The sequence below is a fragment of the Pteropus vampyrus genome, unplaced genomic scaffold (genome assembly GCF_000151845.1).
Source record: "Pteropus vampyrus isolate Shadow unplaced genomic scaffold, Pvam_2.0 Scaffold205, whole genome shotgun sequence".
NCBI lineage: Eukaryota > Metazoa > Chordata > Mammalia > Chiroptera > Pteropodidae > Pteropus > Pteropus vampyrus.
In genome coordinates this window covers 1257991-1264868 of record NW_011888986.1, presented here as the reverse complement: position 1 = coordinate 1264868, position 6878 = coordinate 1257991, and the positions used below count along the sequence as shown (strand labels likewise).

Below are 6878 nucleotides of genomic sequence, written 5' to 3'. Positions count from 1 at the left end.
ACTGCATTTAATAAGAAAAACATCTGTCCTTTGAAAGATGTCATTAATAAAACAAAAAAGGCATGCCAGAGACTAAGAGAAAATATTTGCCATAAAAATAACCTGACAAAGGACTGAATCCAGAATATGTAAACAACTCTTTTAACTCAAATATAAGACAGCCCAATTCAAAAGTCAACAAAAATTTGAGCAGATACTTAAAAGAACATATACAAATAGCTAACAAACAAACACAGGAAAAGATATTCAACTAAACCTCAACAATATAGCACTACAACGTACCCACTAGAACGGTGAGTTTGGGCAAGGACTTGGAACAGCTGCACTCACACATCAGCGGTGGGGATGGAAAATGACACAGCCACTTTGGAAAAAGTCTGCAGTTTCTTATAAGTTAGACATACACTTCCCACACAACCCTACAATTCCACCTGTCATGTCCATACTAAGATGTTCACACAAATGCACAAATCATTTTTATATCATTTTTTATTGTGATAGAATACACATAAAATTTACCATTTTAACCATTTAGAGTCTACAATCCAGTGACATTGAGTACATTCACTATGTTACACAACCATTACTACTATTTCCAGAACCTTTTAATCATCTCAAAAGGAAACCCCATTAAACAGTCACTCCTCACTCTCCCCTCCCCCAAACCCTGGCAACCACTGATCAGCTATCTATGAATTTGCCTATTCTGGACATTTCAGTAAATTAAATCATAAAATATGTTCCCTTTTATGTCTATTTTCACTGAGCACGTTTTCAAGGGTCATCTACATTGTAGCACGTGTCAGTGCTCCATTCTTTCATGGCTGAGTAATATTTCATTGTTGGATGGACCACATTTGGTTATCCATTCATCCAGTGATGGACAATTGGGTCATCTCAGTCTTTTGGCTGTTGCTATGAACAGCTGTGTACGTGTACAGTGTTTGTTTGCATATCCGTTTTCAATACTTTTGCGTATACGCCCAGAAGTAGAATTGCTGGGGTATATGGTGATTCCGTGTTTAATTTTTTGAGGAATCTTTAAACTATTTTCCAAAGCTGCATGATTTTACATTTCCACCAGCAGTGTAGGAGGGTTCCAATTTCTCCACGTGCTCAACAACACGTGTTATTTTCCATTTTTTTGAAAAAGCCAAGTGGGAAGTGGTCTCTCACTGTGGTTTTGATTTGCACACCCCTAGTGACTAATGATGTTGAACATCTTTTCATGCGCTTGTTTGTCATTTGTATACCTTCTTTGGAGATATGTTTGCTCATGGTTTTTTTGTTTGTTTGTTTTGTTGTTTTGTTTTTTAGGCGAGGCAACCCTTGGTTGATCTCACAGATTGAAAGGACCTTGTCAGCCTACAACACCTGGTCTTCCTAGGTGGTCTCCTATCCAAGTACCAACCAGGCCTGACCCTGCTTAGCTTACGAGATCAGATGGAATCGGGTTTGTTCAGGGTGGTTGTTTGCTCATGTTCTAACTGGCTGTTCGTCCTTTTGTGTTGAGTTGTATTATATTCACAGCAATCCTGAACAGGAACAGTTGCTTATATTCACAGCAATCCTGAACAGGAAGCAATCAAAACATCCACCAACAGGTGAATCAATAAACCATAATACCCACACAACATAACAGGACTCAGCAGTAAAAGACATGAAGTACTGATAGACTCAGCAACGCATCAGAATCTTAGAAACATCATGCTGAATAAAAGAAACTATAGACACAATGGGTCTATAACACATGCTACCGTTTCGCAACTCCTGAAGAAACAAATTTCATCTATAATAATCTAACCTCAGCAGATCAGTGATTGCCTGGGTGGCAGGCTAAATGCTAAGGGGCAACAGGGAATTCTGGAAGGGCTCACAGGCCAGTCTCTGCCTCCAGTGCTCAACTCTGGTGCAACAGCGTCAAAGCTGCAACTGATGATAAATGAATGGGTGAATGGCACAGCTGACCTGCAGGCCAGAGTTTATTAACTCCTGGCCTGCACCATGATTATGATGGTAGGTGCATAACTGTATACATTTGTCAAAACTCTACTAAACAGTGCACTTAAAATGAGTACTTTTTTATTGTATGTAAATTATACCTCAATAAAATTGGTTGAGGAAACACTGTTTCTACAGGCAAGCATGCAAGTCTAATAGAGTGAGGACCATGCCCCACCTCTACCTTCTTGTCCCTCCCGAAAGGTGTACACAGAAGGACAACCTGTGCTTAGCCCTAGCAGCTCTTAAACACCCTGGTACATTCAAATCCCCTGGATGGCCTATGAAAACACAGAGCTTCTGATTTAGGAGGCCTAGGGTGGAGCCGAGAACCCATACTTCCAGTAAGTTCGGAGACTAGATGCCACTGGCATGGGGACCACAGTTCCGGAAGTGCTCTCTTATTCTCCTAGTGGTCAGGGGATGTGGAATTAAGTTGGCGTTATAGATAAAACCTTGGCCCTCACTAGTGGCTGGAACCTGACTGTAGGAAACACCAGACCAATGTCAGGAGGGAACGCTCATGGCCAGCTGGCGACTGGACAAGCACGAGGTCAAGGCTTCACTTTCTCAACCCCTAGCAGACCTGGACCCCTTCTCCCTTCTCCTGCCCCCCACAGCTGTGCTCTCCTCTGAGAGGGCATCCATCCCTGCCCAGGGAACTAGCTCTCCAGGCCCTGAGTGCCCACACCCCGCTGAGTGCCCACTGCCATACTCAGGGCTCAGCTGTCCCAAGCATCTATGACCATTCTTTGCTGCCCTGGCCTCCTCCCCTGCCTTCAGACCCCAGGAACAAGGAGAGGTGCCCTGCACATTACAGGCCAATGACAACTTACAGGGGACAGCTGGCCTGATGAAGAAACTCCTCCATCTGCCCGATCCAGCTCCTGAGACTGGAGAACCCAGTCAGGAGCCTCCCTCTCAGCCTCCTTTTCCTCTGCTCCATTTTTCCCTTCAGGAAGAGACCTAAACCAGAAGCCTTCTCTCAACCCCGCTTGCCTATCAGCTTCTGCCCCTCTTTTGTAATCTCTTGATCTGCCACTCCCCCAGACCCCTCGTCAGGTCACCAGTAACCTCCATGTTGTAAGGTCAATTCTCAGTCCTCACCTCACTTGACCCCTGGCCAGTCAGTCCTTCCTCTCCATGTATCTCCTGCCATAGCCCCCAGACGCCCATGGCTTTCCCCTGCTTTGCGGGCCACTCCTGCCTGGTCTGTTAGCCTCGGACCTCTTTTCTCCATCTACCCACCTCCCTTGTGTCCCATGCTTTAAAAACATGACCTATGTGCTGGCATCACCCAGTCCAAGTCAATCCCTCCAACTCCAGTCTCTTTTGTGTAGTGGGCTCCTCACCACCTCCACCTGGACAGCGATGGAGCTGTCTGGAGAGCCTGCTGTTCTCCCAAATTCCCCATCTCAGGACTATGCCAATCCCATCCCTCTGACTGTGCGAGCCAAGAATCTCAGGGTTACCTGGGCTCCTCTACTCCTCTATTTTCACAACACAACCCAGAATCTGGCTAGACCCCTACCTGCACAGGGCGGCTCCTGCCCCTCCCAGTGAACACTGTGCCCTAAGGCCTTGCTCACTTGTGCCTGGATGTCCTTCTGGGTCACTCTGCATCTATTCCATACCACTGGCTTGAGGAGGCCCACTGGCCACCTGATTTCAAATCCCAAATACCCCCAACTGTTGGCTTCCTGAGTACCTGGACCTCACATTTTCTACGGACTATGATGCCATAGGTGACACAATCTGATTCATTTCCTCTCTATAGCCTTCCATCTCCTTCTATGTGACCGTGAGCTCCAATCGGGCAGGCATTCTATCTCTTGGTTTCTTGCTGTAATTGGCACTCAGTAAACATGAGGGAAGCAGTAAGACTCCACAAAGTCAACAAATTTTGGAGTCAAAGGTCCAACTCCTTCACCTCTAAAAAGATGAGCAATGGGACATCACTGACAAAGATCACAGACATGCCAAGTACCCTAATCGCCTGGGTGGCACAGCTCTTCTTGAGTAAGACCCCAAAGCTCCTTGAAGGACTGGGAAACAGAACAAACCAGATGTGAATGGGAAAAGGCGACACGTGCTTATGCCCATTCTGATGGCAGGCAGCTCAGGGCTGTAGCTGCACCCCAGGCTCAAGGCTAGCTGGGCTGTGCCCTCCTTAGACCATAGAAAACACTGGCCAACAACAAAAACACTGGTCAACAAAGGGGTCCAGCTTCAGGCCCTTATTTTGGGCAGCCCCCTAGAAATGCAGCATCCTTCCAAACAAAATAAAAATACACACCCGGCAGAGCCAAACACCACCCAAATGCTAGATCAAAACATTATATTCTGGTGTTAAAGCAACTCAAATTTCTTGCAATAGGGCAGTAAAGTAGAAAAAAAAAAACTAGAATTACAGACAACTTCTATCTTTCACTTCGCAGACTTACCATTTTTATGCTTTTTCTGTTAGTGCAGATCAAGGTTACTCAATGCACCTCAACTACATGAAAGGAGAAAACAGACAAAACCACCTCTGAAAATGAGTGCAGCAGCCCACAGTGGTAGGCTTTCCAACCAGCAATGGAAACCCAACTGAACCATCTTTGCTTTCATTTCTGGGCCAAGTCCCATGGAGGGGAACTTGCTTCTCCACTTGAACTAGGACTGTGGTGGGTCGGAGCTGAGGGCCTCCCACCCCATAGCCCAGACCCAGGACAGCACAGGCTGCCTCTGCTCAGCTCTCATGAATAGTGTAATGTTTGAAAGAAGTGATTCTTGGGTCACTTGCGGGTCTGACTGCGGTTCATTCAAAGCCTGCAATCCTGGGGTACTGCTAAGAAATAATCCAGGAGAGGGTGCAGTCCCTGCTTTCAAAGACAGCATTTGAGATTTTTAGGCTAGAAAAACAGAGCCTATCCCTCGGATGGAGGCTCGCACAAGCATGTAGGGAGGCGGCAGTAGGTGGATGGCATCCGGGATGCTGGAGTGCCCAGGAGCAGCAGCAGGGAACAAACCCAAGTATGCATGCAGGAGGGTCAGGCAAGCTGGAAAGTGAGCCACTCCAGGGAACTGGGACCAGCCCATTTGTTAGTCCCAAGGAGAACCTTAATTGGCGTGCCAAAATCACCACCACAGCTCCAGGCAAGGTCTAACAGCAGGGAGGATGGAAATGGCTGTAAGCCATGCCATCTACAGTGCAGAGGAGCCAGCCCAACCTGCCCACTCTCGGCAACACCCTGAGACTCACCGAGAGATGTCCCCAGATGGTGAGTTGCACCTGCCAAGCCCAGGGCAACCTGAGACAGGGGGAGAGAGGACCTCCCACCAGGCCTCTGTCACTTTTGCAGCCACTTTTCTTCTTATCTCCTATTCTCCCTTCTAGAATGGTGAAAGGTCAGGAGAGAAATAGCTGTCCCCAGCAGAGAATCACAAGGACCTAAGGCTTTCTCCCAGGGAGCACTCTTGACAATCAGCCAATGACAAATTCATTTGTTCATTTTTACACAGCCAGCCTCACCCCACTGACACCCTGCATACCTGGACGGTTCACAGGTCACAGTTGTCCTGGAAGAATCTGGGGATGGGAGAGGCACTGCTCACCACCTCACCTTCCCAGGAGTCTTTTAACCAAGCAAATTCTCAGCATAAAGCGAAAAGTAGCTATAAATAAGGGAGTAACCAGGAAGCTAATTCACTTGTATATCTGCAGGGACCTAACCCAGGGACACTGGAGACACCCAAGAGATATGGGTCCTAGCTGCTAACCCACGAGCTCTGGCCTCAGGTTCACCACACATGACACCAGATCAGGAAGAGGCTCTTCGGCCACCCTCCCAGCCCCACCCATCTCTTCCCCACCACCAAAAACGGGACACATAGGGAGGAGTGGGAAGCCTGGGCCTGTCCACGCTGGGTGTATGAGGCAGACTTCTTCCGGAAACACAGAGACAATCACTGATCTTTGAATCGCATTATTGATTTTGCTGTGTGCTGGCACTGATGGATGACGCTCCCCCTCGCTCAGAGCCGGCCATTACTGTGCACTTCAAGCATTGGCCTAGACCTCCCTGCCTGCTGTGGAGAAGGCACTTGAGATCAAATCAGCCTCATATTACCCACACGGTGAGGGTCACATGTGGATGAGGTCACTAAGGTCACCTCTCCTCCCCCAGACACACTGGGCAACTATGGCATGGCCTTCAACCCCACACCTCAGCCCAGGAGGGTGCACCATCTTCCAAGACTCCAAGCAAGCCTACCAGAGCACCCCAATCACCAGGGAAGAGGATTCTGTAAGGTTCTATTTTCCAAGAGGCATGTGTGCTGGTCAGGAGGGTGGGAAGGGAACTCAAGGCGCCCTTTCAGAGGGCATATAGATGGTAAAGGCCATCACAGAAGCCAGTCTCCCTCCCATGCCAGCTCAAGGTCCTATGACACCCTGCAATGGAGGAACCCTGGAAAGGAGTGACCCAGCAGAGCTGCCTCTTAGTGTCGGCCATTAGTTTTTATTTCTTGACTTGACTTACCTGCCAGGTATACTAGAGACAACTTTTATCAGTCTGAGGGTTTGGCCTCCCAGGAAGACAGTCCTTGCCTGCAGAAACGCCTGGTGTGTCCTCTCATTCCTGAAGTTTTTCTCCCTCATAGCACATGGTGCCTGGGGTACCCAGAGGAGGCCTGCTTTATTCTTCTTCACTCTTGCAGACGATGTGCACAAGCACCAACCGTTCAAGTGACAATTGGGGCATTATCTCTACCAGAATCCTGGCCCCGCTGCTGCCTGAGTTGGCCTATTTCTGGGACACAGTAAACATTCCCAAATAACGGCACCCAGACAGCCAGCAGGCAGGCTCCAAGGCCTGGGGCAGATACGAGGTGAC

General features: G+C 48.1%; 1 protein-coding gene and 1 pseudogene across 1 annotated transcript in view; both read right to left on the bottom strand.

Annotated features, from left to right (window-relative positions):
- The window catches only part of SEMA4D (semaphorin 4D), a 96343-nt gene extending 89680 nt beyond the window's left edge, over window positions 1-6663 (bottom strand). The window contains exon 1 of the mRNA XM_011372366.2: window positions 6525-6663. The gene's annotated coding sequence lies outside the window, so the exon portion shown is untranslated. The remainder of the gene's footprint in view (window positions 1-6524) is intronic.
- On the bottom strand, window positions 1363-1476 carry LOC111746930 (annotated as a pseudogene).
- Window positions 6664-6878: the final 215 nt, after the last annotated feature.